At 44.8% G+C, this 24,620-nt stretch overlaps 1 protein-coding gene across 1 annotated transcript in view; it reads left to right on the top strand.

Annotated features, from left to right (window-relative positions):
- The first annotated feature begins 788 nt into the window (after window positions 1-788).
- The window catches only part of mtus2b (microtubule associated tumor suppressor candidate 2b), a 95,051-nt gene continuing 71,219 nt past the window's right edge, over window positions 789-24,620 (top strand). Inside the window, exon 1 of the mRNA XM_063205922.1 lies at window positions 789-846. The gene's annotated coding sequence lies outside the window, so the exon portion shown is untranslated. The remainder of the gene's footprint in view (window positions 847-24,620) is intronic.

The following is a 24,620-nucleotide window of genomic DNA, read 5'->3' as shown; positions in this document are numbered from 1 at the left end:
TTACATTTTTAGCAGTGCCTTGATAAATCTGTAATCGTTCATTGGGCTCAAGATGTATTGCAGCACCCATACTGTTATACATAGCCTACTGTAAAGGGGGTGTAGTCAGTCAGGCCAGTCGTGATTATCTGCTTCATGCATCCAGCAGATGGCAGCATTTCAAAAGACCAGCAGCCTGAGCAACTGACAGGCTGCTGTCATAGTGATCATCGGGACTTGCTGTAATGGTTTATGAAAATGTGAGAATGTATCCCATGATAAACCACTTGTTTGGACAGGAGAGGAGGGGGGGTTGAATGTCAAATGGAAAGTAATAGATCAACAACATCAGCAGCTGTAGCCTACCTATTCTAGCCTGTTTGATGGTCCTGTATCCCTGAACAAGCATTTCCATGTCTTCCAGTCAACATATTGTACCATACCCTGCGTTCATATGGCAAGTAGAGGCATGTTTTGAAATGAACCTTACAAGTGTTTGACTAATGAGAGTGCCACACCTACAACTGTCATTTGAAAACCTGCAGCCTAATGCGAAATCTAATCAAATATGTGGCATATAGGCTATCACTGACACCTAGAATAGAACAGGTAGTTGTGGATCTCAGGTTGCTAAATCCTGATGCACCTGAGCGTGGCGCTCGAGGCACAGTAAAATACCAGCTCGAGACAAGGAAGGCTCCTTCTGTTTACCATCCACACCTCCCCTCTCCTCCTCCGCCTCTCTCCCTCCCTTTCTGCCTTTCTCATGATGCTGCTGCCCCTCTTGTCTTGGTACCTACCATTCGCACTGAACATTGGACAGTCGACGTGCAGCGTTTACGACCTCGTCATTGTTTACTTGAGCTGGTAAGTCTCACCTTTGTCTTCCTGCCTTCGTTACTGAAGATTTTCAACTGTCAGTTTTCATTTTAATTCCACAACGCGTGGTTCTCTGTGGTTGAATACAGCAACTGAAACGGCGAAAAGGATCTCATTCGTGCAGGCAAGGTAAACCGTTTGCTGCGCTGCAGCCTTTATGGTAACATTTGTTGAGCGCGCGCGTGTAATTTGTTTCAGATGTGTGTGACGCATCTCAGGTAAAATCCAATTTGCTCACCTTGTGCTAATAGCCTCTGGATAATGTGTAGCCTACAAAACATTAATAATAGCCCACTGGTGATGGGCTGTTAACGGTCTGTTGAAGTATGTGAGGGTTTACTGAGGTTAGTTCGTGATGTAATATAGGATATGGTTGTTAGTCTCTGGTGCAAGCGTTTGTGTTGAGAGGATTCTGCGTAGGCTACTGTCACCTCTCCAATCCAGCTGCCATCCTCTCCAGTCTACATCCTAGAGCGCGTGAGGCAATGTGGAGAGGTGATGTCTTGTTATGGATGAAGTCTAGAGTTCCGCAGCGAACCTACACGCGCACAACCATGTTATTTCTCAGAATTGTGACTAGGTGCTGCTGAAACTCACTATGCAAACTATGGTAAGAGTTTTGTGCGATTCAAAGGATGATTTTAGCCAATATATTTGAGGTAGGCAATATGTGAAGTGTCTGTGTGATTCAAATGATATTTGAGGAATTTCCAAGGTAGCCTATGTTATAGAGTGCTTTATAGCAATCTGATATTGGAATTATATTTCAGTAACAATATGTTTACAACAACATTGCAATACGCTCTGACTGGTGAATTTAAATATGTAACCCACAGGACCTTAAGAGCTGAATGCCTAATTAGGTAGCCTATTACATAAGCTAAGCAGAGGAGTACATAGATGCGGTTTAGCCTTTTACGTTTAGATGGTGTGTGCTGCTACACCAAGGCTGGTTATATGGACCCCGCTGTACAAATACTATGATCTTGTGGGAAAGGTTTAACTGGAATAAGTGTATGTGTGTCACCCCCCAGTGAGTATGGATTCCTTCAGACTTCCTCTCCACGCTCTCCTCTCAATTCTACTCCATCAGCATCCTTCACAGCTGCCTTCCTTGCCCTCTGTCTTCATCTGACTCTGAGCAAATGGTGCCCTTTTTGCCTAATTACTAAAAGGAGCAGCGATAATAGACCCATTTTCATAATTGTTTCTCTGTATTAATGGCTCCCGAGACACTCCATTGTGGGAAAACGAATTTACCAATTCAATGGGGGCAGACACAAGAACCCATGCATAGTTTCTTATAAGACGGTGCATCACTTCCCGATAGTGTTTCAGTTCATTTACTGAAGGCATTCTTCTTTTTTACTGAAGGCATTCTTCTTTTATTATGTGGCTGTGGTTGATGGTCATCGTGGTAATTAGGATATGATGGACAAGAAAAACAAAATCTCAGCACACTCTCACACATCTCTGATTACTGCAATCAAGGTTGGCTTTAATTATTTCCGAGCTTTTGATGATGAACTTATGAGGTTGTCAGTGATTTTGACAGCGACCACAGTTCTGTTGCAGAAACCACCATGATGATGATAATGATGATGATGAGGATGATAATAATAATAATAATAATAACTTAGTTTTATATAGTGCCTTTCAAGGAACCCAAGGTCGCTTTACATTGGTGGAGGAGGGGGCACAGGGAAAGGGACAGTGAAGTTAAAGTCCATATGCCTCTGTGAATAGATGGGATTTAAGGTGCTTCTTGAACGTAGTCAGTGTGGGGGCCTGGCGTATGTTGGGAGGTAGACTGTTGCCTTCATAAGGCACAACATGTAGTTGTATCGCTGCAGTATGTCAGTATATTCATGGATGAAAGTGGGTAAAGATTGGGGAAGTGTGTGTTTAAGATGTACCCAGAGGAGGAGACGAGTATCTTCAGACGGAGTGGCCTAGAAAGCAGCGTCTGAGCTCTGTCCCCAAATAGAAAGCAGTGCCAGATGATGCGTCCCCAAGGCAAGAGACTAGCCATGGTCAACAACACATCCTCATCTCAGCTGAGGGAGGAGGCTGGCAGAGGCAACTGGAAGACCTCATGCAGGGTGTCAGCGTATTTTGAGTGAGAGGTCTGCACAATTTAAAATCTTTTCTGTGTGTGTGTGTGTGTGTGTGTGTGTGTGTGTTTGTGCGCGTGTGCGTGTGCGTGTGCATGTGTGTGTTTTATTCAATGGCATGGTCTCCATGGTCTTCTTGGAAGGATTTCAAGTGTGCGTGGCGTGAGGGCAGCTGCGGCCTAATGGTGAAAGCTTTGGCCTTTGGATCAGAGGGCTACAGGTTTGAGTCCTGCCCTGACCTTTCTCTACACCTCCATCCATAGATAAAGTGCCCTTTAGCAGCACACAGAAGTCCACATTACTCCAGGGACTGTAGCCCTGTTCCTAAATACCTGTGAGTTGCTTTGGATAGAAGTGTAGTGTTTGCAGATTGAATGTAGAAGGCAAGAGACTACCTGTAGCTACAGTGGCCATGGTCTTCTCTACTCTCAACTGCAGTTGACAGGAAGAGGTGGTGGTTTAGCTGAGCTGGAGAACTCCATCGGAGCTATGCTTAGCTGTGTCTGTGACTGTGAAGATGTCCGTTCATCCATCTCATTTGTGTCAAAAGAGTCAAGTGAGAAGCAACTGGACATCTTTTTGGAGATTAAATTCCAGTTCCAATGATGTTCTTGACTGTGCTAAACTGTATGAACTTCAATGATCTCAGATATGGTGCATGAAATCAGTTGTATGGTACAATATAGAACTTTAAGGTAAATTAGATAGTAAGTGGATAGTTATCTTGGCTTTTAAATATTTTAAAGCCATTAAAGGTATTCTTGTACTGAATGTGCAGTGTCACTGTACCTGTTCACAGTGATAAAATTAAAGGCTTTCTGTTTTCCTTCTATTAATGATACAGTATTTATCCAACGTTTCACTTTTTTTCGATACTCTTCAGGATTTTGCTGCCTTTAATGAACAGGTCAGCTTGTAAGGAGACAGGAGTGAAAGAGAATGGGAGAGAAAGACGGGGAAGGATCGGGAAATCACTTCAGGCCGAATCAAACCCGGGTTATCAGTGTAATTGTACTGTACCTTCACTGTTTCAGCCATGGCCAAGACCATGTTTTTATTTCTTCCTCCTTGTATTGGTGTTTGCTGCAATAGACGTATTTCCTGTTCTGCTCTCTGCCCTGGAACTGGGTCTCATTTGTCACTTCCTGAAGCTGGGAAAGTTCCAGCCAGCCGCTGGACCAGACTGGCTCATTCTTCTCTGGATACCTGGCCCTGAGACAGGTGGTCAGAGACCTGCCCCAGATCTGGGGATACGACGTGACTGTGTGTGTGTGTGTGTGTGTGTGTGTGTGTGTGTGTGTGTGTGTGTGTGTGTGTGTGTGTGTGTGTGTGTGTGTGTGTGTGTGTGTGTGTGTGTGTGTGTGTGTGTGTGTGTGTGAGAGAGAGAGATTTTTTTCGTGTGTGTGTGTGTGCGTATGTGTGTGTGTGTGTGTGTGTTGGAGAAAAGACAAATGGATGTTTGTTGTAATTGTAGTATTGCTCATGACAAGAGTAACCCCTGAGGTGCCCCACTGGGGCGGCCTAACAACCCCAGGTCCTGCAGGTGATTACGGACTGGAGCGCTATATTGGATGGCGGCCATCTGATTTTGTTAGTGGTCTGCGCACACGAGGGCTGGTCACCGCACCATAGAGCTGTTGGTGTCATCTTCATGTTGAAGAATGGATTCAATAATATTCCTCTTCTTGATTTGTTTGGGCATTGAAAGTGACTGGATTTATAGCTGGGCAGGGTGTGCATTACTCCTGGAAGTGTCTTGGAAGGCCAATTGCTGTTATCACCCTAAGAGAAGAATTTGCCAGAATGGGAAAATTATATAGTAGCAGTGAAAGACAAGGCATTATTCTTGGAAGAGGTTTTTTTTCGAATTCTTAATATTATTGTGTCATCACTTTTTTTTGGCTGAATGGGAAAGTGAAAGCAGATGTACTGCACTGTAGAAGGAGAATGTGTACATTCCTAAAAGTGTCTTGGAAGGCTGAATCATTCGCATCGCAGTAAGAGAATCCCCTCTAGCTGGTCAATCGAATGTGGTGGACAGGCATGTTTATGCAGTCATTATTATCATTCATTCAGTCAGTCATTCATACATGGTGTAATTTCTAGGGTTGTCCACATATTTTTTCTTTATCATTTGTTTGAGTGGAAGTCCTGAGGCGAGGATATTGTTGCGCTCTAGATGTTTAGATAAATAAACAGGTGTGTGGATCCAAAAATAACTGCTCAGGGCAAGAGCAGGCTCTGCTCCACTCTGCCCTGAGAATAATAAAAAAAAACTAATTGTGCTTGACCTTAGTGTCTTATTCAGTGTGTGAACCTGCTCTCACCCTGAGTGGAAATCCTGAAAGTGTGTTAATAATATGGATCCCTGCCTTGCGGCTGGTTGCCTCACATGCTTGTCAGGAGTGCAACATCTGGCTGAGCAGAGTACAGCAGAGTGGAGTAGCACTGCTGCCTGCACCACTACAGGGCAGATGCAGACGTGTTCATAGCTCGCACCTCGTCCAAAAAAACAGTGATTCAGGCAGCCGGAATGTCATCGGCCACCAGTGCCCAGTGAGATTTGTGTAGGAGCAGCATGCCTGCCTGCCTGCCTGCCTACCAGCCTCCCTGCCTGCCAGAGAAATACCAAAACACATACGTGGAGCTATAATTAGAAGCCTCTCAGCTTTGGTCTCTCTCTCTCCACGTCGTACCTCCTCTCTCTCACTCCCTCTCTCACTCCCTTTCTCTATGTCTCTCTCTATGTCTCTCTCTCTCTCTCTCTCTCTCTCTCTCTCTCTCTCTCTCTCTCTCTCTCTCTCTCTCTCTCTCTCTGTCATCACTGTTTCCTTCTGTCTCTTCATCTGTCCTGCTGCATATCTTTCTATGCATATCTTTCCTCTTTGTTGTGTCTCCTTTATGGTCCTTTATGTAGTTCCCTACATGCTTACATTCCATCTGCCAATTTCCTGCCTATATTTTTCCCTCCTGGAATTTCTTGTCATATTATTATGAACACGTACACATTTGCGCTATACATAATTCAAACCAGGTCTAACTGGCTGTGTAAATAAGTGTTAATTTATGGACATGCCAGTGTTGTATTTTGTAACTGTTAAGCTTAAACACAGTCAGTAATTCTACTGCTTTTTAACGAGATAATGTTATTCCTTAACCATTGCCAGTCGTCCTGGAAACGTTTGACCTGCATGTTGACAGAAAGATCCCAGATCCATCAACAGTCTCTTGCCACATGGTAGTGACTTGGAGTATGCTCAATGCATAAGTGCCTGTTGTTGACTCTTTGCTGCTCGGGTTGTAGTGCCTTGGAATATGTTATGCTCTATTCCTGTGGTTCTCAGCCTTTTTTTTGAACAAACTTGTCCCTTGTCCTCATCATCAGCCTTCCATTGCCCTCATCCTTACCCTGCCAATGCCCCCTGTAGTATTTAAAAAAATAAAATAGACTAATGCCCCCAAATGGCAATTGACCACCCCCATCTCAGCTGTATCCTTGTCAATGCCCCCCAGGGCTCCCCAGCACCCCCTGAGGGTCTGTAGGGCCCCCGTTGAGAACACTTCTCTATTCTGAGGTGCCTGATGTTGCCTCTACGTAGGTTGCTGCTCTTGACCTCTTGCTAACGGCTGCAGGAGCAGGAATGGCCCATGCCAGTAAGTAGGAACGGGGGGTGGGTGTCTTCTATGAGGAGGGGCTCAGCTCAGCTCAGCTCTAACAGGCTACGGATGGGGGTGCAGGTGCACAGTCAATCTTTAATTCAACACTTGGACATAGTCAAATGTAACACTCTTCTAGCTGATCCTAATTATAAGTGTCTGTGTGAATATGGGATTATTTAACTCTGAAATATTGTTGTGCTTTTATTTTCGTGAAGCACATTGAACTGAATTGAAATTAAATTAAATGTGCTATACAAATAAACTGGCCTTGCCTTGTCTTGCCCAAGTGATGTGTTAATCCCAATGTCATGTGCGTGTGTTTGCTGAGGGGAGGGGCTCGGCTAAGCTGTAACAGGCTACTGACTTGCTGCTCATCAGGGCCGACTCGGAGACAAAGGCGATAAAAGGGGTGGCGACGGAAACCGTGGCGACGGAAACTGTGGCGACAGAAGAGGAGAGGGGTTGGGGAGTGGGTTGGGTCTGCTGGGTGGAATGGGATGGGTGTGTTTTGCCTGTGACGTAGCCTAGTGTCAGTGGAAGAGGAGAGGAGTTGGCTAGTGGGCAGGGTCTGCTGGGTGGGATGGGTGTGTGGGGTTGTCTTGGCTGTGACGTGGTAGTAATGGAAGAGGAGTAGAGGTGGCTAGGTTAGGTTGTGTTGGGTGTGTGTGTGTGTGTGGGGGGGGTTTAATATGCGATGAGAGAAGAGGAGGGGGGTGGGGAGTGTGTTGGGTTGGGTTGGGTCTGCTGGGTGGGATGGGATGGGATGGATGGTGGGGTGTCTTGGCTGCGATGTGGTAATAATGGAAGAGGAGAGGAAAGTGGCTGGATGGGGAACTAGCTGAGGAAAGAGATGGGAAACTGGCTGCCTTTGGTTGGGTGAGTTGTCTTGGTTGGGAGGGGGTGAAGAGAGGTGGGACCGATGGGAGTGGTTGCTGGTTGGGTTGGTGGGTGAAACGGTGGATGGAATGGGCTGTCTGTCTGCTTAGAATGTGTGTGGTGACGACAGAGAGATTGCAGCGAAAGGGGTAATGGTGGGTAGTGGGTGGGTGTTGGCTCTTAGATAAGAGGGGGAGGGACTTGGGTGGAATGGTTGTGGGGAGCAGCCTCTCTTGGGTGAGGAGAGAGAGTGGTAGAGGTGGAGGGGGGTGACAGCCATGCTCGTGGGAGGTCTAGAGAGAGCAAGGGGAAGGGGTGGGGTTCTGTTTAATATTTCATGAGGTCCCTCCCCCTGTATGGCATTCAGAGGCTGTACAGACAGCGGTGTTTACAACTGTGTTCACGTGAGGAGGGAGGGAGGAAGGAAGGACACCCACTCCCACACCCACACCCATACACGCGTACATGCACACACGCGCACACGCACACGCACACACACACACACACACACACACACACACACACACACACACACGCACACGCACACACACACACACACACACACACACACACACACTCAACATGATTGCTTGCTCACAGGAAAATAATGTGAAAGTGCTTTCCATTACTGACCGCACACCACCCAATATAAACAATTACACGTGTAGGCAGGCAAGCATGGACACAAACACACACACAAACACACACGCAAACCGCAAACACACACACGCACACAGCCAGTGTTGCCTATTTCCAATGTAATTGTCCACTCCTCCATGTTGCCACCAGCAGGTTGAATGGTGAATGCTGTGATTAGTGAGCAGGTGCTGAGGGCTGCAAGGGGCTGTGGGTGTTGTTGCCAGATAGAGCAGGATGGCCGTCTACGGGTGAAAAAAAGGGCTTTGGGCGGGTTTTTCTGAAGATTTATACCCATACAAATCATTACAATATCGTTCAAATTGGGCATGATTTAGTGCCTCCAAGCGTTTATTTGAGCATTGATTTGATTGGAAATCATCACTCACATCTGGCAACCTTGGCAGTGAGCTCTGTGGGCTTTGAATACAGGCAGGGGAGGCAGACAAGCAGACAGGCGGAGAAAGGCAGGGGTGTGGGTGGATGAGGAGAGGACAGGAGCAGGCAGGGAGGCAGGAAGGATGGAGAATAGACTGAGGAGCTAGTGGATGAGGAGAGAGACTCCACAAGGCAGACAGGAGAGGAGAGGCAGGCAGGGAGGATGGAGGATGCATGGAGGAGTCAGTGGATGAGGAGAAGGGCTACACAATGCAGTCAGGCAGGCAGGCAGGGTGGAGAATAGAGGATAGTGGTCTGGAGAAGGGTTGAGGCAGGATTGAGAATGGACGGAGCACTGGATGGGAAGAAAGGCTTTGTCAGACAGAGAGAGAGAGAGAGAGAGAGAGAGAGAGAAGGGAAGGGAGAGGAGAAGAAAGGGGGTTCATGGGAAAGAGAGGGTGGAGACGGGCAGACAGGCAGGCAGGCGGTGGATGGTGGAGTGTAGCATGGGGAGGAGGGTTCAGGCAGGGTGGCCATTGGGCTTCAGCTGTTAAGGCTGTAAATTACCCCGCCAACCACTTAATCTGCAGGAGTAGGAGCGAGCCTACTGGGGTATGGGGGCTGGGGAACTGGACGGCTATTGCAGGGAAGAAGGGGGAGAAATATAGAGGGGAGAGAGAGAGAGAGAGAGAGAGAGAGAGAGAGAGAGAGAGAGAGAGAGAGAGAGAGAGAGAGAGAGAGACAGATACAGATACAGAGACAGAGACAGACTCAGAGACAGAGAGTGAGTGAAGTGAAAGCATGTGAATTAGGTGAGCGAATAATGCTGGAGAGGTCTAGAACAGAAGGGAGAGAAGAGGAGGATGGAAGAGGGAGCAGAGTGTGCTGGAGAGAGGGATGGAGAGGGAAAGAGAGAGAAAGAGAAATAGGGGAGGGGAGAAAGAGAAGGAGGCAGAATATGCCTGTAGTGTATACTGTAGCTGCAGCAGCCTACACCAAGGCTGAGAGAGGACTCCCAGGCAATCTCAAACGGCCATTATGAGCTAGGCATGAGCGCCACATTTAGCGAGGAAAGGGAGAAGAGAGACGGGAGAGGTGACAGAGGGAGAGATGGAGGGAGAGAGGAGAAAGGGAGGGAGTGGAGAGAGAGAGATAAAGAGTGATTGAGAAATAGAGATGGAGCAGCACGAAATAAAGGGGTATGCTCCTGCTGTTTCTTTTATTCTTTAAAGTGCAGTGCATACATCTACAGGTATTTTTGTCTGTGTGTGTGAGAGCGTGATAGTGATGGAGCGAGAGAAGCAGGGGTGGGAGGAGAGAGCAGTGAAGAGTCCACAGCTTTCAGCATCAGCAGGTAGATTAGAGAGTGGCATGGAGGGAATGGAATGGAGGGGAAAAATGCGGATACGGAGAGTGAAACTCCTCAAGCAAAAAAGCCATCAGAATTCCCCACCCCATAGGCTCACAGCGTGGCGGCAAACTGAGATCTTTGTTCCCCACTGTCCCTTTGTCAGTTTGTCTCTTCTTAACTGCCTGTATTAGCCCTCCTTCCCAATATGACGGCCTTCCCTGCTGCCCTTTCTCCCCATGCTTTGCTGCCAGAGAGAGAGAGAGAGAGAGAGAGAGAGAGAGCGAGAGAGAGAGAGAGAGAGCGCAGTGAGGGTGTGAGATAGGGAGTAGCATAAAGAGAGAAATGCCTTGTGCAAAAGGCCATCAGCATCAACCACTTCACAGGTTCACTATGGGACAGCAAACGAAGAGTTTCGTTCCCCACGGTCCCACTGTTTCCCTGCCTGCTTAACTGCCTGTATACCCCTTCTTCCCTGCCTGCTTGCCTGCTGATATCCCCCAGCCTTCCTCCCTGCCTTCCTGCCTGCCTCCCTGTATCCCATTTCATCCCCTTTTCCCTGACTGTGTGCCTGCCTGCCTGGATGGATGTCCGGGCTACCCCAGTAAAGTGTTCAAGTGCTTCCTGTAGGTGCGCTGTGTGAACCAACAGAGTCCCTCAATTGTTAACAGACCAGTCGGTCCATCAGCAGCCTCTTCACAGATCCACAGCGTGACTTCAAATGAGAAGCTTTGTACCCCACTGTCCTCCAGTTTAGCCTGCCTGAATAGCCTACTCTTCCCCCGCAAACACACTACAAGAGACCAAATTTACGAAGAGTCGCTGGAAGTGTGTTCATAGCAAGAGCGACATGAGCGATAGAATCCAGAGTATGCCCCTTAAAAGCAGAATGCAAGCATTCATTTCTGACATTCCAATTGGCTGTGGCAGCTATCACCGAACCACATCATACGGTAACTCCCGGTAATTAGCATAATATTTGCTCAGGTTCAGGTACAAGCTGTTGCTCAAGTCTCTCACATCGCCTTTAGTCGCCAAAATAGATAAAATCGCTTTTGTCTGTCAACAGCTCTTCCATACAAAGTCAATTACTTACATCGCTGATGTCACTCTAATTGGCTCCTGCGTGTTTGTGTCATAACGACATGTGTATGCCCCTTTGCTGCCCTTCTGCCCGCTTACCTGCCTCCCAGTGCCCCCTCCCTACTTTCCTCCCCTGTATCATCCCCTTGAGTTTGACCCTAAAATGAAATGGGACCATAATATATTCTCAGAATAGTGTTGAATTAGCACTGCATATTGTTTTACTGTGTTTATCCCAATGTATCCCCCAGCTTTCCAGCATCCCTCACTACTTGCCTGTGTCCTGCCTGGCTGGATGGCTAGATGGATGTGTGGCTGGGATGCCTCAGCAAAGTGCTGAACTGCTTAGGTGTGCTCTGAGGCAGCAGTGAGTCACTGCTGTTGTGAGACCACTCAACACTTTATTTTCTTTTACGTTTTTAAGGAGAGCAGATACCTAAGCAGTGCTAGGCATTTTCCAATAAGTGGGTTTGCGGACCTACACTGAAACAGAATGTGTGGTATATACTTTAGTATTCTTGACATCGCTGCTGATGCTATGGGTAAAATATGGCCTGTTAATGAAATTGTATTAAGCTCTTATCTTCATTGTTTTGTTATAAGGGAACATCTAGTACATAATGCTTTGAATTTATAATGGTTTTGCATTGTTGATGCCACAATATGGCCTCTTAAAATCTTGATTGGTATACTTTGCTTATAAGGGGACATCTAATGCACAGTACTCTCATGCAAAAGTCTGTAGTATTTTGAGGTCTGTTGGTGTGTCTTGAGATCAGGCACATGCAGGCTGACATTTTGAAAATGACAGTCTGTGTGGTATTTTTCTGTAGCACCATTACCTCTACAAACATCTATTCTATCTACTATCTATAAATTATATACTTCTTGTGTCAGCGATGTACACATTGTGCAAAGTATTTTGCATACATCTGAGTTCAGTGAAGTTTTTTTATATTGTTTACGTTGTTTACGTTGTTACGTTAAGTCTCATTTGCCATGGTAGAGTAGAACAGTGTTTCCCAACCTTTTTTGTCTTGTGTACCCCCTAAGCATTTTCGCTGTGCCATGAGTACCCCCCAGTCAAGTTCTATACCGCTTTATCTATCCCAATGTAACTAAGCTCTATACATTTGTCAAAATTAAATTTTTCCAAGTACCCCCTGCAGTGTGCTCGCGTACCCCTAGTGGTACACGTACCCCTGGTTGGGAAACACTGGAGTAGAAGATGAGGAAATGTTTAGTTTTAATCCAATTAAAGATATGGCATGGTAATAGGCCTTTGAGAATGAACATGTCTGATAACCTTATCCAACCTGATAACCTTATCTTATATGGATGAAAACGTTGTGATTTTCTCACCAAAGTCAACCAGGGGTTTCTCGAGCAGACAGTGGATGTTTAGTCAGTCACTCATGAGTGTAGAGCGGAGATATCCTGGAAGAGACTCACAGCTTCTGGGCCAGACACCCCATCCAATCCCATCCCTTGCTGACAGACTGAGGCCTTGTCCCCTTGGCAACCCAGACCTTCCTCTCTTCCTCTCTCACTATCTTTTCTCTCCCCTCTCTCTCTCTCTCTCTCTCTCTCTCTCTCTCTCTCTCTCTCTCTCTCACCAATCCATCTCTCCTTCTGACTGGCGCCTACACACACTGGCCTAATGCATTTAAATGGGCACTTTTGGGAGCCATTTGTGGCAGCAGGTCTATTCTTCCTGTACAGTGCATGGTTGGAGCAACAGCACACTAGGTGAGTGAAGTGGTGTGCTCTCTTGTTATATTCCCTTCAGTTGGTTCTTGCTTCCTGTAGTATTAGTCCCAGAGCCAAGGAGCTCAGACTTTTATTTGTTTCCGAGCCCCAGTTGTTTCTTATGCAGACAGTTGTGAGCAATTGAAACATGTTAATAATAATAATTAAAAAAAAAACATTTCACACAAATTCACAGTGATTTCATGTAGTATGAATATAGTTCTGCAAGAACTGAGCGTGGATTGCTCCAATCCTATTCATTTGGTTATTTCTTCCTATAATATGATAGGCTGCATAAGTAGAGGTCTGCAAGAGATGGTGAATGTGTGTGGTGTGGACTGTCCCTGCTATGGACAGACAGTCAGTGGTGGCAAGGTGGTGGCTGTGCTGTATACAAGTGGTTTTCAAAGTGGGGGCCAGGAACCCTTGGGGCACCGCGAGGGGGTGCTAGGGGAGTCGCTGCAGGTTGGCAGGAAAAGCATAGCAAAGCAAAATAAATATTTCAATAAATTAAATAACTAATGTACACCAACATAAGCCAAAAATAAGATGAACAATATTGTCTTTGTATTAATCTATTGCATCTCAGATCATTACTAGTATTACCGTTAAGTTATTGCTTTACATATCCCTGTGGGCCCCTGACTAACAGACCTAGATTATTTATGACAAAGAGGATGCACAGAAAACTACTGTGGCACGACCCATGTCAGGGGGGGTCTTGGCTGGAATATACCAGTATACGGGGGGCCTTGGCAGGGTAAAGTTTGGGAACCCCAGCTGTATACAGTCTGTGCTGGTCACGAGTAACTTAGCAGTGATGTCCCTGTTAACATTCCTGAGGCTCTGCAGCCACACAAGTCGAACTGGTGAGGTCACCAGGCCACCAAGCTCCTCATTCAAGGGATCTGTCAAATACAAGTAAACACAGCAACGCTCTGCAGAGAGCCTCCATCTCCACCCTCCACTCCTATGTCGCCCTCTTCCTCTCTTTCTTCCTTATCCCCTCTCTTCACCTCTCCATCCCTTTTCATTTTCTTTCGTTTCTTTCGTTTCTTTCTTTCTTTCTTTCTTTCTTTCTTTCTTTCTTTCTTTCTTTCTTTCTTTCTTTCTTTCTTTCTTTCTTTCTTTCTTTCTTTCTTCACCTCTTTTTTTTGTGTGCGTGTCATTGCCCATGTCTTCTCTTCTCATGTCATCTCTGCCCTATCAATGTTTTTCGCATCAATCTGTCTTTCTTTCTCTCTCTCTCTCGATCTCTCTCTCTCTCTGCTAAAGAGAGGGATTGATCATGACAGTGCTCCACGAAAGGGAACGCCTCGTGGGACATACGCCCGTCATCTGATAGGTGCCCTTGCTGAATTTCCTGGGGCAGTATTGATCCTGCCTGCGACTGATGCGGCTATTGGGCATTTTGCAGGGTGGCAAGTGTGAATGCGCGTGTTTGTGTGTGTGTGTGTCTTTGTGTGTGTGTGTGTGTGTGTGTGTGTGTGTGTGTGTGTGTGTGTGTCTGTGTGTGGGGAGTGGGGGGAGTGTATTGGGGGGTTTGTGTGAGTGTGTGTAGGAATGATAGGGAGGGGGTTGCTAATGATGACATGATGGCCCCTGCAAGGGTGTGTTTGCTGCAGTTTAGATGCAGCACAGTGCGCTTTGGCACTGGAGACACACACACACACACACACACACACACACACACACACACACACACACACACACACACACACACACACACACACACACACACACACACACACACACACACACACACACACACACACACACACAAGAGCGCACGCACACAGGCACTATCTCTCTCTTTCTCTCTCTCTCTCTTTCTTTCTCCCTCTCTCTCTTTCTCTCTCTCTCTCTCTCTCTCTCTCTCTCGCTCTCTCTGATACTTCTTTCTTTCTTTCTCTCCCTCTTTCTCTCTCTCTCTCTCACTCACACACACACACACACACACACACACACACACACACACACACACACACACGTACACGTACACGTACACACACACACACACACACAAGAGCGCGTGCACACAGGCACTATCTCTCTCTTTCTCTCTCTCTCTCTTTCTTTCTCTCTCTCTCTCTTTCTCTCTCTCTCTCTCTCTCTCTCTCTTTCTTTCTCTCTCTCTCTCTCTCTCTCTCTTACACACACACACACACACACACACACACACACACACACACACACACACACACACACACACACACACACACACACACACACACACACACAACCTTGAGTGTCTGCCGGGTGTATTGGAACTCATTGCTCATCAACTGGCATGTGGAGATGGCGTGCATTTTTTTGCCCACCCTCTCGCTGCAAGGGCTTAATAGGTTTTTAGATGCTGCTGCTGCTATGCAAATTTACAATGCAAATAGTTTTTGCGAATAAACAGAGGCTCGGCTAGGCCCATGAAAATTAAAGAGATAGCAATCAGATTTACTGCAGAGGGATGAAAAAAGTATACCAAAGGCCAGGGGGTTAAGCCTATCTTTTGTAACACCAGTCAACAACGAAAAGGTCAAGTATTTAGAATGGCCAAAGCCTATTTTTGGCTTTCCTAAGACGTCAGGCCAACATAGTAGCATTTAAAAGATGCCCGTTGATCCCAATGTCTGTGAGCGTCCTGTCTGTAGGAGGTTTGCTCCATCCATCTGCAAACTTTGAGTAGGATATGTAGCGCATGCCAACCAGCAAAGTTCGACAGTGTTTGATGCTAGTAGACCTCCCTCCCGAAGCCTCATACAGTATCGATCTGGACCTTTAGCTCAGCTGTATCGTGCTGCGCCTCTCATGCTCCAACTGGAGCGTTGACTGGTAGGTGGCGGGTTTGAGCATAGAGTGGCAAACTAGCGCAAGATCACCCAAGTTATATGCAGCTAATTACATGTGAATAATCAACCGACTGAATAATCAACCGACTGATCAAATCAACTGATATAACGGCACATACAGAATCACTGCTCATGACTAAAACAAAGGAAATAATGATAATTTCTAATGAGGATTCTTCTGTTTTTTACATATTGTTATAACTAACACTGTAGTCTAAAGCAGCGATGCCTAAAATAAAACCAATACATGTTACTTAATTAAAATCCGCAATAATCAATCAGGTTATAACCTGTTTACTCTTCATTGAGACTTTGCTATTGCACAAGGTTTGTTGACAGTCAGTATTATGTTGTGCAGAGTAATCTTGCCATCAGGATCAGTGCTTGTTTGAGGGAGGTGAGAGTGAGGTGGGCCAGGCCGAGTGCTGAGGTGATAACCAGATTGTTAATCATTGAAACTTTGCCATTGTCGCTGTATGTCATTACTAGGACCACTGCTTGCATTAAGGATGGAGTGAGCGTTGGAAGTGGTGGGACGGGATTGGACCATGAGGGTGGGTCGGGCCGGGTGAGGCCCGCTATACGAGTCGATATTTTGTGCAGAGTAATAGTGTCTGTTCACTGCAGCATCCAGGATGTGAGGGTGGTGAGGGTGGTGCAGAATGACAGGACAGGATTGGACCATGAGGATGGGTCGGGTCGGGCAGAGCCGGGATGGGATGGGTAACGGTTGATGTTACATGTAAGTTGTGCAGAGCAGTGTAATCTTGCATGCTGCCATGACCAGGAGGGGGGTGGAGGTGTGCAACGGTGAGGGGTGGGGCGCTCCTGGTGGGTCGGGTGTCCTTTAAGTGAATTCTGATTGATTAGTCATCCTTGTGCTCAGGCAGTGCTGACGTGGCACTTGTTTAACTTGGCAGCCGGCCTACACTGCTGTAGTGTGTGTGTGTTTGTTTGTGTTTGTGTGTGTGTTTGTGCATGCACGTGTGTGTGTTTGTTTGTTTCTGTGTGTGTGTGTGTGTGTGTGTGTGTGTGTGTGTGTGTGTGTGTGTGTGTGTGCGTGTGCGTGTGCGTGTGTGTGTGTGTGTGTGTGTGTGTGTGTGTGTGTTTGTATTTTTGTGTGTGCTTCACTTGGCAAGTGTCCCAGCCAAGGACTATTGCATTTGGGTGTTGGAATGGGCTTTCTGCTGCACCCATACATCTCAGTCTCTCTTTTCAAGTACTTGTTAAAGTGAGAACAGTCAGTGAGGTCACTACACTGTGTGTGTGTGTGTGTGTGTGTGTGTGTGTGTGTGTGTGTGTGTGTGTGTGTGTGTGTGTGTGTGTGTGTGTGTGTGTGTGTGTGTGTGTGTGCGTGTGTGCGTGTGTGTGTGTGAATCGACTGCAGAGTAGCTGATGAGAACGACTTACAATGCGTTCAGTGCAGGACTCGCTCCCGTGATCACTGCACCACTAGTATTGTGGAGTAAGAATGTGGAATGCTCTGAATGTGGAGTTGAAAAAATGTCAAAATATGGACCAATCTATGAAAATGTATAAACAGACAGTAGTTCAGCATTACATGACTGAAAACGTGCTGTGATGCTTTATTTCTTTTTGTATTGTTGTTTTTTGGTGATATGGATGGGTGGCATTAGCCTGACTGGCCAGACAAATAATTTTGAATTACTTCAAACGTAATTCACAAATGGTCTGATTACGCTTATCTGGGCCGGCCGGCCAATAAGCGCACGCACTTGGGCGCATAACAACATACGTCATGAACGTCAACTGTCAGCCAGAGCTGAGCTCACTCCTCCCACCCAAGCGCTCCAGGGCACCAAGGATCCAGACCAAGAATGAATTAATGTGGAAGTAATCAATGTAGTCTAGTAAAACCAGGCTAGTATAGCATATGGCATATGTTGGAATCACATGGAGGTGCGTGTTAAGTGTTTTATTATATTTTGAATATGTATGGGTCATGTAAGTTATGCTCTTTCTCCCCTATTGATATTATTTCGTTTTGTTGACTTGGGGGCTGTTGATTTCTCTCTCTTGTAACATCTGAAATAAATCCCATCAATTAGTTGCAGCGTGGCATTTATGTGTAATGTCAGCGAATCGACTGCAGAGTTGCTGATGAAAAAGACTTACAATGCGCTCAGTGCAGGACAGTCATTCATCTTGCACTAGATCTAGATGTACAGCCTCTGGCGTGCTCTCTGCACCACTATTAGTTGCAGATTGGCTTTAAGCCAGGCATGCTGTACTGGTTCAACATGGTGTTTGATATGAATTACCCCTCTATAATTGGGTAGCACTACGTTTTTACAAGGTGTATTACATCCACTCCTTTTACGGTCATGCAGTACCGGTAATGCACATGAAATGATGGCAGTAGGACTACATTTAAAGCCCTCAACTAACTGTAGGCCCACATTTAAAGTGATTAGCTTTAAAGTGATAAGCTTACTTCGCCGTTTCTGGAAATAAACACATTTTACACCTCCCCCCCCCCAAGTTAAATAATTTGGGTGCGATCATGGGGCTGTCCCTGGCAATTTTTTCTGCTCCATTATGGGTCCCTGGCCCAAAAAAAGTTTAAGAGTCCTGGTCATAGGGAAGCATCATGGATTAGAACGCTGATTGATCAGCAACCTGTGACATTCTGCCACTACTGGTCCACTATTCTCAGCTTCCCTTTTTATGATTTTACTGTATGCAGGATTTTTTGAAAACACAATATAAAGTTGAGGTTCTAACAATCCAAATCAGAAACATATTTATTTCAGTTTATTAAGATTCAAGAGTCAAACAGGCAAGACATTTTGGTAACACTTTATAATAAGTACCCCTTTTTAGGCATTACTTAAGGGTTAGTTAAGCCTTATTTTACCATTAGTTAACCCTTAGTGAATCACGAGTTAATCATTATGTAAGCATTATTTCTCATTTCTTAACTATTATCTACTACCGTTAGTAAATGGTTAGTGTGTGGTGATATAACGGTTCGCTAAGCAAAGTTAAGCCTTAAATAAGCCTTATTTTAACAATAGTTAACCCTTAGTAAATAACGAGTTAGTCGTTATGTATGTGTTATTCCTCATTTCTTAACTATTATCTACTACCATTAGTAAATGGTTAGTGTGTGCTGATGTAACGGTTCGCTAAGCAAAGTTAAACCTTAGTTAAGCCTTATTTAAGCCTTAGTGAATCACGAGTAAGTCGTTATGTATGTGTTATTTCTCATTTCTTAACCATTAACTAATACTGTTAGTAAATGGTTAGTGTGTGCTGGTGTAACTACTCGCTAAACAAAATTAAGCATTAGTTAACCCTTAGTGAATCACGAGTCAGTCATTATGTATTTCTGTGAAATTATTAAGTACTGTTAATTAATCATTCGTCTATGGTGATTTAACTTTCTGATAAGCATTAGTAAACCATCATTAAAATGTCTGATAACCCACCTTTATTTATGAAAAAAAACATTATCTCTTTGTTGTCTCCTACCACCTAACCATTAACAAGTACTATTAGGCATGTATGGTAACGGTTTGTAAACTCTTGCTTTAGCATCAGTGAAATCTTATTTAACCCTTTTGTAATGGTTAGTGTGTGATGACTGGTAGCATGGCAAACAGTAGGCCTAGGCCTAAGTTGAGGCTCATGTGACTGCCCCTCATGGATGTTTCTGGACATTAACAAATGACTTGTTAAGCGTTGCTTATGCATTATCAAGGAATTACGAACCATTACTTAAGTATATCTGGGGAACTGATCTAAAGTGAAAACCTGTTATGGCTTTACAACACATTAACGAATGACTTGATAAGCATTGCTTATGCATTACCAAGAAGTCACAACTCGATGGGGAACTTTTTAAGTGAAAACATTTCCATGCTTTCCAAAACACTAACAAAGGACTTGGTAAGCATTGCTTATGCATTATCAAGGATTTATAACCCATCACTTAGGTATATCTGGGGAACTGTTCTAAAGTGAAAACCTTTCCATGCTTTCCGAAATGTTAACAAATGACTTGATAAGCATTGCGTAAGCATTATCAAGAAGTTTCAACGCATTACTAACGCATATCTGGGGAACTTTTTCAGTGAAAATCTTTCCATGCTATCCAAAACATTAACAAATGACTTCATAAGCATTGCTTATGCTTTTATCAAGGATTTAAAACCCATTAGGCCTACTTAAGTAGGCCTATATCTGGGGAACTTCTCTGAAGTGAAAACCTTTCCATACTTTCCAAAACATTAACAAATGACTCGATAAGCATTGCTTATGCATTATCAAGGAGTTACAACTCATTACTTAAGTATATCTGGGGAACTGATCTAAAGTGAAAACCTTTCCATGGTTTACAAAACGTTAACAAATGATTTGTTAGCCATTGCTTATGCATTAACAAGAAGTTGCAACTCACTACTTGCGCATATCTGGGGAACTTTTAAATTGAAAACCTTTCCATGCTTTCCAAAACGTTAACAAATGACTTGATAAGCATTGCTTATGATGAAATAACACATACATAACGACTTACTCGTTATTTACTAAGGGTTAACTATTGTTAAAATAAGGCTTATTTAAGGCTTAACTTTGCTTAGCGAACCGTTATATCAGCACACACTAACCATTTACTAACGGTAGTAGATAATAGTTAGGAAATGAGAAATAATGCTTACATAATGATTAACTCGTGATTCACTAAGGGTTAACTAATGGTAAAATAAGGCTTAACTAACCCTTAAGTAATGCCTAAAAAGGGGTACTTATTATAAAGTGCTACCAACATTTTTTTTGCTGCAGGTGCATTAGAGATAGCTGGATATGAACGATATAACACAAAGACAAAGATATTTCTTCTGCAGCAAAACCTGGCTGACATGATGAAGAGACTGGGGAATGTGTGCAATCTGCAATGTGCTCTATATGGTCTGTCTGGGCCACAGTTGGGCTGTCAACATCATTCTTATGCCTTGTCAAATGCAGTCTGGAGACAAGAGAGAGAGTGGAGTGGTATGCAGGGTTGTGTGTGTGTGTGTGTGTGTGTGCGTGCGTGCGTGCGTGCGTGCGTGCGTGCGTGCGTGTGTGTGTGTCTGGCAACAGTATGTGTGAGGGTGAGAGGAGACTGGCCTCCAGGCTGAAGTAGGTGTTAAGGGCTAGAGGAAGCCGACAGTTGTTAGGAGAGTACAGTAGGAAATGCCTGGAGGAATAAGTGAGGTCAGGACATGAAAATAAACTGGGCGGGAACTGTAAGGTCATGTACAGTGCGCTGTGTCTGTCTCTCTCAGTGACAAAATACCCTGTAGAGTAGACATGTTCTAGACAAGCCCACCCTGCCTATCATGCTGCACACAACTTCACATTCAATTTCACATTCTCTTGCACATGAAGAGCTCTTTTCCAAAATGAGATATATCCATTTTATAGAATGATGGGAAATTGACATTTTTGTATTGGGCATTCCATTGAAATGCATGGCAAAATGCATTTTTATAGAGGTTTTACAGTATGTTCTCAAAACATTTGAATGGCAAGAATTCACACATAGATGTTAGCACCTCTTAACAATCAATTCCAATATTAAAATTCAAAAAGTCAAAAATGGTTTATATAGCGTTTTGGAAAAGAGCTCTTCACATAAAGAATTGGACAAATCCAGCACACTGTCCATTGTACAAGCACACATATTTACAGAAATTACTACATTACAGTCATCAGACTGTACCAATCTGGGGGTGACAACCAAAGACCAATCTGGGGGTGACAACCAAAGCTATTACTTAGGACTGAAATCAGGGATTAATGATTAATGACCTCTGTATGAATGATAAATGAAGTGCATATACTGTAGAACATGCCATATGGTTTTTGCTAAATGTACAATACGATTCTTAGCTAGAATTTGTGTAGAATGTGTGTAGATTTAGAATAGATGTATGATCTTGCGGTCAATGTCAGGTTCTCAAAGGCAGATGTATATAAATAACTTAAATTTGAGTTCTCTTCTCATTATGCTGTATTTGAGAGTTTCGTACATTGAACGTTGTGATGATGACGTGTTTCAGACATATGGCAACTGTATCCAGGCTGAGATGCTGTGTATTACGTTGAAGAACTCCTGAGTGCAGACAGAAAAAATAGACCATCTGCCTGTCACTGGCTGGCTGGGAAAGAGACACAATTAGAAGTAGGCTGGAAAGGAGAAGAAGATAAGAAGAAGTAGGAGTAGATGAATAAAAGTGGCTCTTGAATTTTGAGAGAGAGAGAGAGAGCGAGAGAGAGAGAGAGAGAGAGAGAGAGAGAGAGAGAGAGAGAGAGAGAGAGAGAGAGAGAGAGAGAGAGAGAGATGGAAGAGAAAAACAGACTCACCAACAGATGTTACAGACATATACCAACAAAATAGGATAGCCTCTTGGTTTGCTTTGATTATTTTCTGAAAGATCATGTATTTGACAAGAGTTTTTTTGTGTATGTGCATATTTGAGTGTGCCCCTGATTATTTATTGATGAGGCAGAAGGAGGTCAGTCAAGGACTCGCCTGCAGGTCCATCTTCTCTTTTTTGTAGATGGAGAGCTGGCATCTGGACGGAGTGAGTCACAGTACACAACACACTACTCCCCAGTGACCTTTACTGGCCTGAACACAGGACTGCTGGCAGGGGGAGGGGATGGTAAGGAGTGGGCAGAGAGGGCAGGAGGAAAGGGGATGGGGAGGGAGAAGCCTGTGGTATCAAAGAAGATCAGATATACAGTATGCTTGAGCTCAAGACTGGGTGGGGTGCACATTTGCATGACCTTAGTATAGAGTATGATAGTGTAGTTATGACGTACAACTGTAGGATGGGGAATGAAGAAGCACTTACTTGTTGTCCATTGCCCATCCTCCAGATATGACTTGACTAGCTTAAGAATGGGTTGTTGGAATATGTAACTAATGGCATCCTTAAAAAAAATTGGGACAAGAAATTCAGGTGAGCTGTGCTACACTTCCGGGGGGTGCCAGCATTTCAGAACCAGCACCTTTCAATCCAAACAAGTAGAACCCTCTCTGGATTGGGCACTGACACACTGGCACCAGCACAGCACCATGGAGAGAGAGAGAGAGAGAGAGAGAGAGAAGACTTTTATTGTCACTATACAAATATAGCGAGATTGTGTTTAGTAGCAACCCACAAATGCCCACAAAATAAAAGATATATTAACAGTAAATAAATAATATATAAAAATCCATAAAAATCCATGTGCATCTCACAGTATCGATAGTCCTGAAGTATTGAGGGGGGGGCAGGTGACGTATTGCGTTCAAGAGTCTAATGGCAGTTGGATAAAAGCTGTCCTTCATTCTCGTAGTGCGGGCACGCAGAGTCCTAAAGCGCCTGCCAGATGGTAGCATGGTGAAGAGCCTGTGACCAGGGTGTGTGTGATCTTTAAGGATGTTTAATGCTCTGTTTGTGCAGTGTGTATGGTGGATCTCCTCAAGTGTGGGTAGTTGGCACCCAATGATTCTCTCTGCTGTTTTAATGATGCGCTGTAACATCTTCTTGTTGTCGTGTGTGCAGCTGGTGTACCAAGATGTAATGCTGTATGTAATTACTGATTCAATTGTACACCTGTAGAAGTTAGTGAGCAGATCTCGTGGTAGCTGGGCCTTCTTTAGAGTGCGAAGGAAATATAGCCTTTGGGATCCCTTTTTAGCCATTGCAGAGGTGTTGGCGCTCCATGACAAGTCCTCACTGATGTGCACACCCAGGAATCTGAAGCTCTGTACAATCTCCACTGGCTCCCCTCCGATGTTGATGGGTTGGTGCAGGGTCGGATTAAGGCAATGTGATGCCCCTGGGCACTAAACCTCAACTGTCCATTTTTCTTTTCTACAACCGCGGGCTTTTTAAACACATGATACATTTCACGACAGGTGGACCGGCTCAAATGACGGGTTGAGGGAGGGGGAGTTGATTGTCACAGTACACTATTGCTCAGAATAACGATATCGTTGCTCTTATGACATTAGTTTTAATAATGACTTTTATATGAATACGGTATATAACAGTGTCAAGTTTAACAATTTTAAGTGTTCAATCATAAATAATTTCAACAACAACAAAAAAAAGTTTCTTCTCCTGTGATGCCCCCCCCACCGGCTGGGAATGCTTAGTGCCCCTGGGCACTGTGCCGTGTGCCCATATGATTAATCCAGCCATGGTTGGTGGTAGTGGTTGCCCTGGCCACACCGCCTGAAGTCCAAGATCACCTCCTTCGTTTTCTTGGAGTTCAGGGCCAGGTTGTTGTCTTGGCTCCAGCGTGCCAGCTGCTCCACCTCCTCTCTGTAGGCCGTCTCGTTGTTGTCAGAGATCAGGCCAATCACGGTTGTGTCGTCAGCAAATTTAATGATGGTGTTTGTGCTGTGCTTAGGATCACAGTCATGAGTGAAGAGGGAGTACAAAAAAGGGCTCAACACACATCCCTGCGGCACGCCTGTATTTAGGGTGATGGGTCTTGAAAGATGTTTTCCCATGCGTACAGACTGAGGTCTGTTACTGAGGAAGTCCAGTATCCATCTGCAGACATGGGGACTGAAGCTGAGGTTGTACAGCTTAGTGGCCAGCTTGATAGGGGGAATGGTGTTAAAAGCGGAGCTGTAGTCAATGAACAGCATTCGCACATAGCTGTTTGGTTTCTCCAGGTGTGAGAGGGCAATGTGAATGCCATCCTCTGTAGATCTATTCGCCCTGTAGGCAAATTGATGCGGGTCGAGGGATGGTGGAGTGATGGACTTGAGGTGTGCTAGCACCAGTCTTTCAAAGCATGGCAGAGGAAATGTGCAGTTAGCAGTCTGTTTTGATGCTGCATTTTCCCTCTGCTCAGCTGAATAAATGGGTATTCTGTCCAAAAAAGACTGTACTGTATTTGCATTTAACATCCAAACAAGATGATATCGGGTTTTTATTTTTACCAACCTGCTGATTACATCACAGAGCACACAAGATGGGCCTGACAATAAGTAGTATCTTTTCTAGTTTTCATGGCAAATGAGCTTTATTGGATCCATACTGTAGTAAGTTAGTGATT

The sequence above is a fragment of the Engraulis encrasicolus genome, chromosome 8 (genome assembly GCF_034702125.1).
Source record: "Engraulis encrasicolus isolate BLACKSEA-1 chromosome 8, IST_EnEncr_1.0, whole genome shotgun sequence".
Lineage (NCBI taxonomy): Eukaryota > Metazoa > Chordata > Actinopteri > Clupeiformes > Engraulidae > Engraulis > Engraulis encrasicolus.
This window is presented reverse-complemented; position numbering and strand designations above follow the sequence as displayed.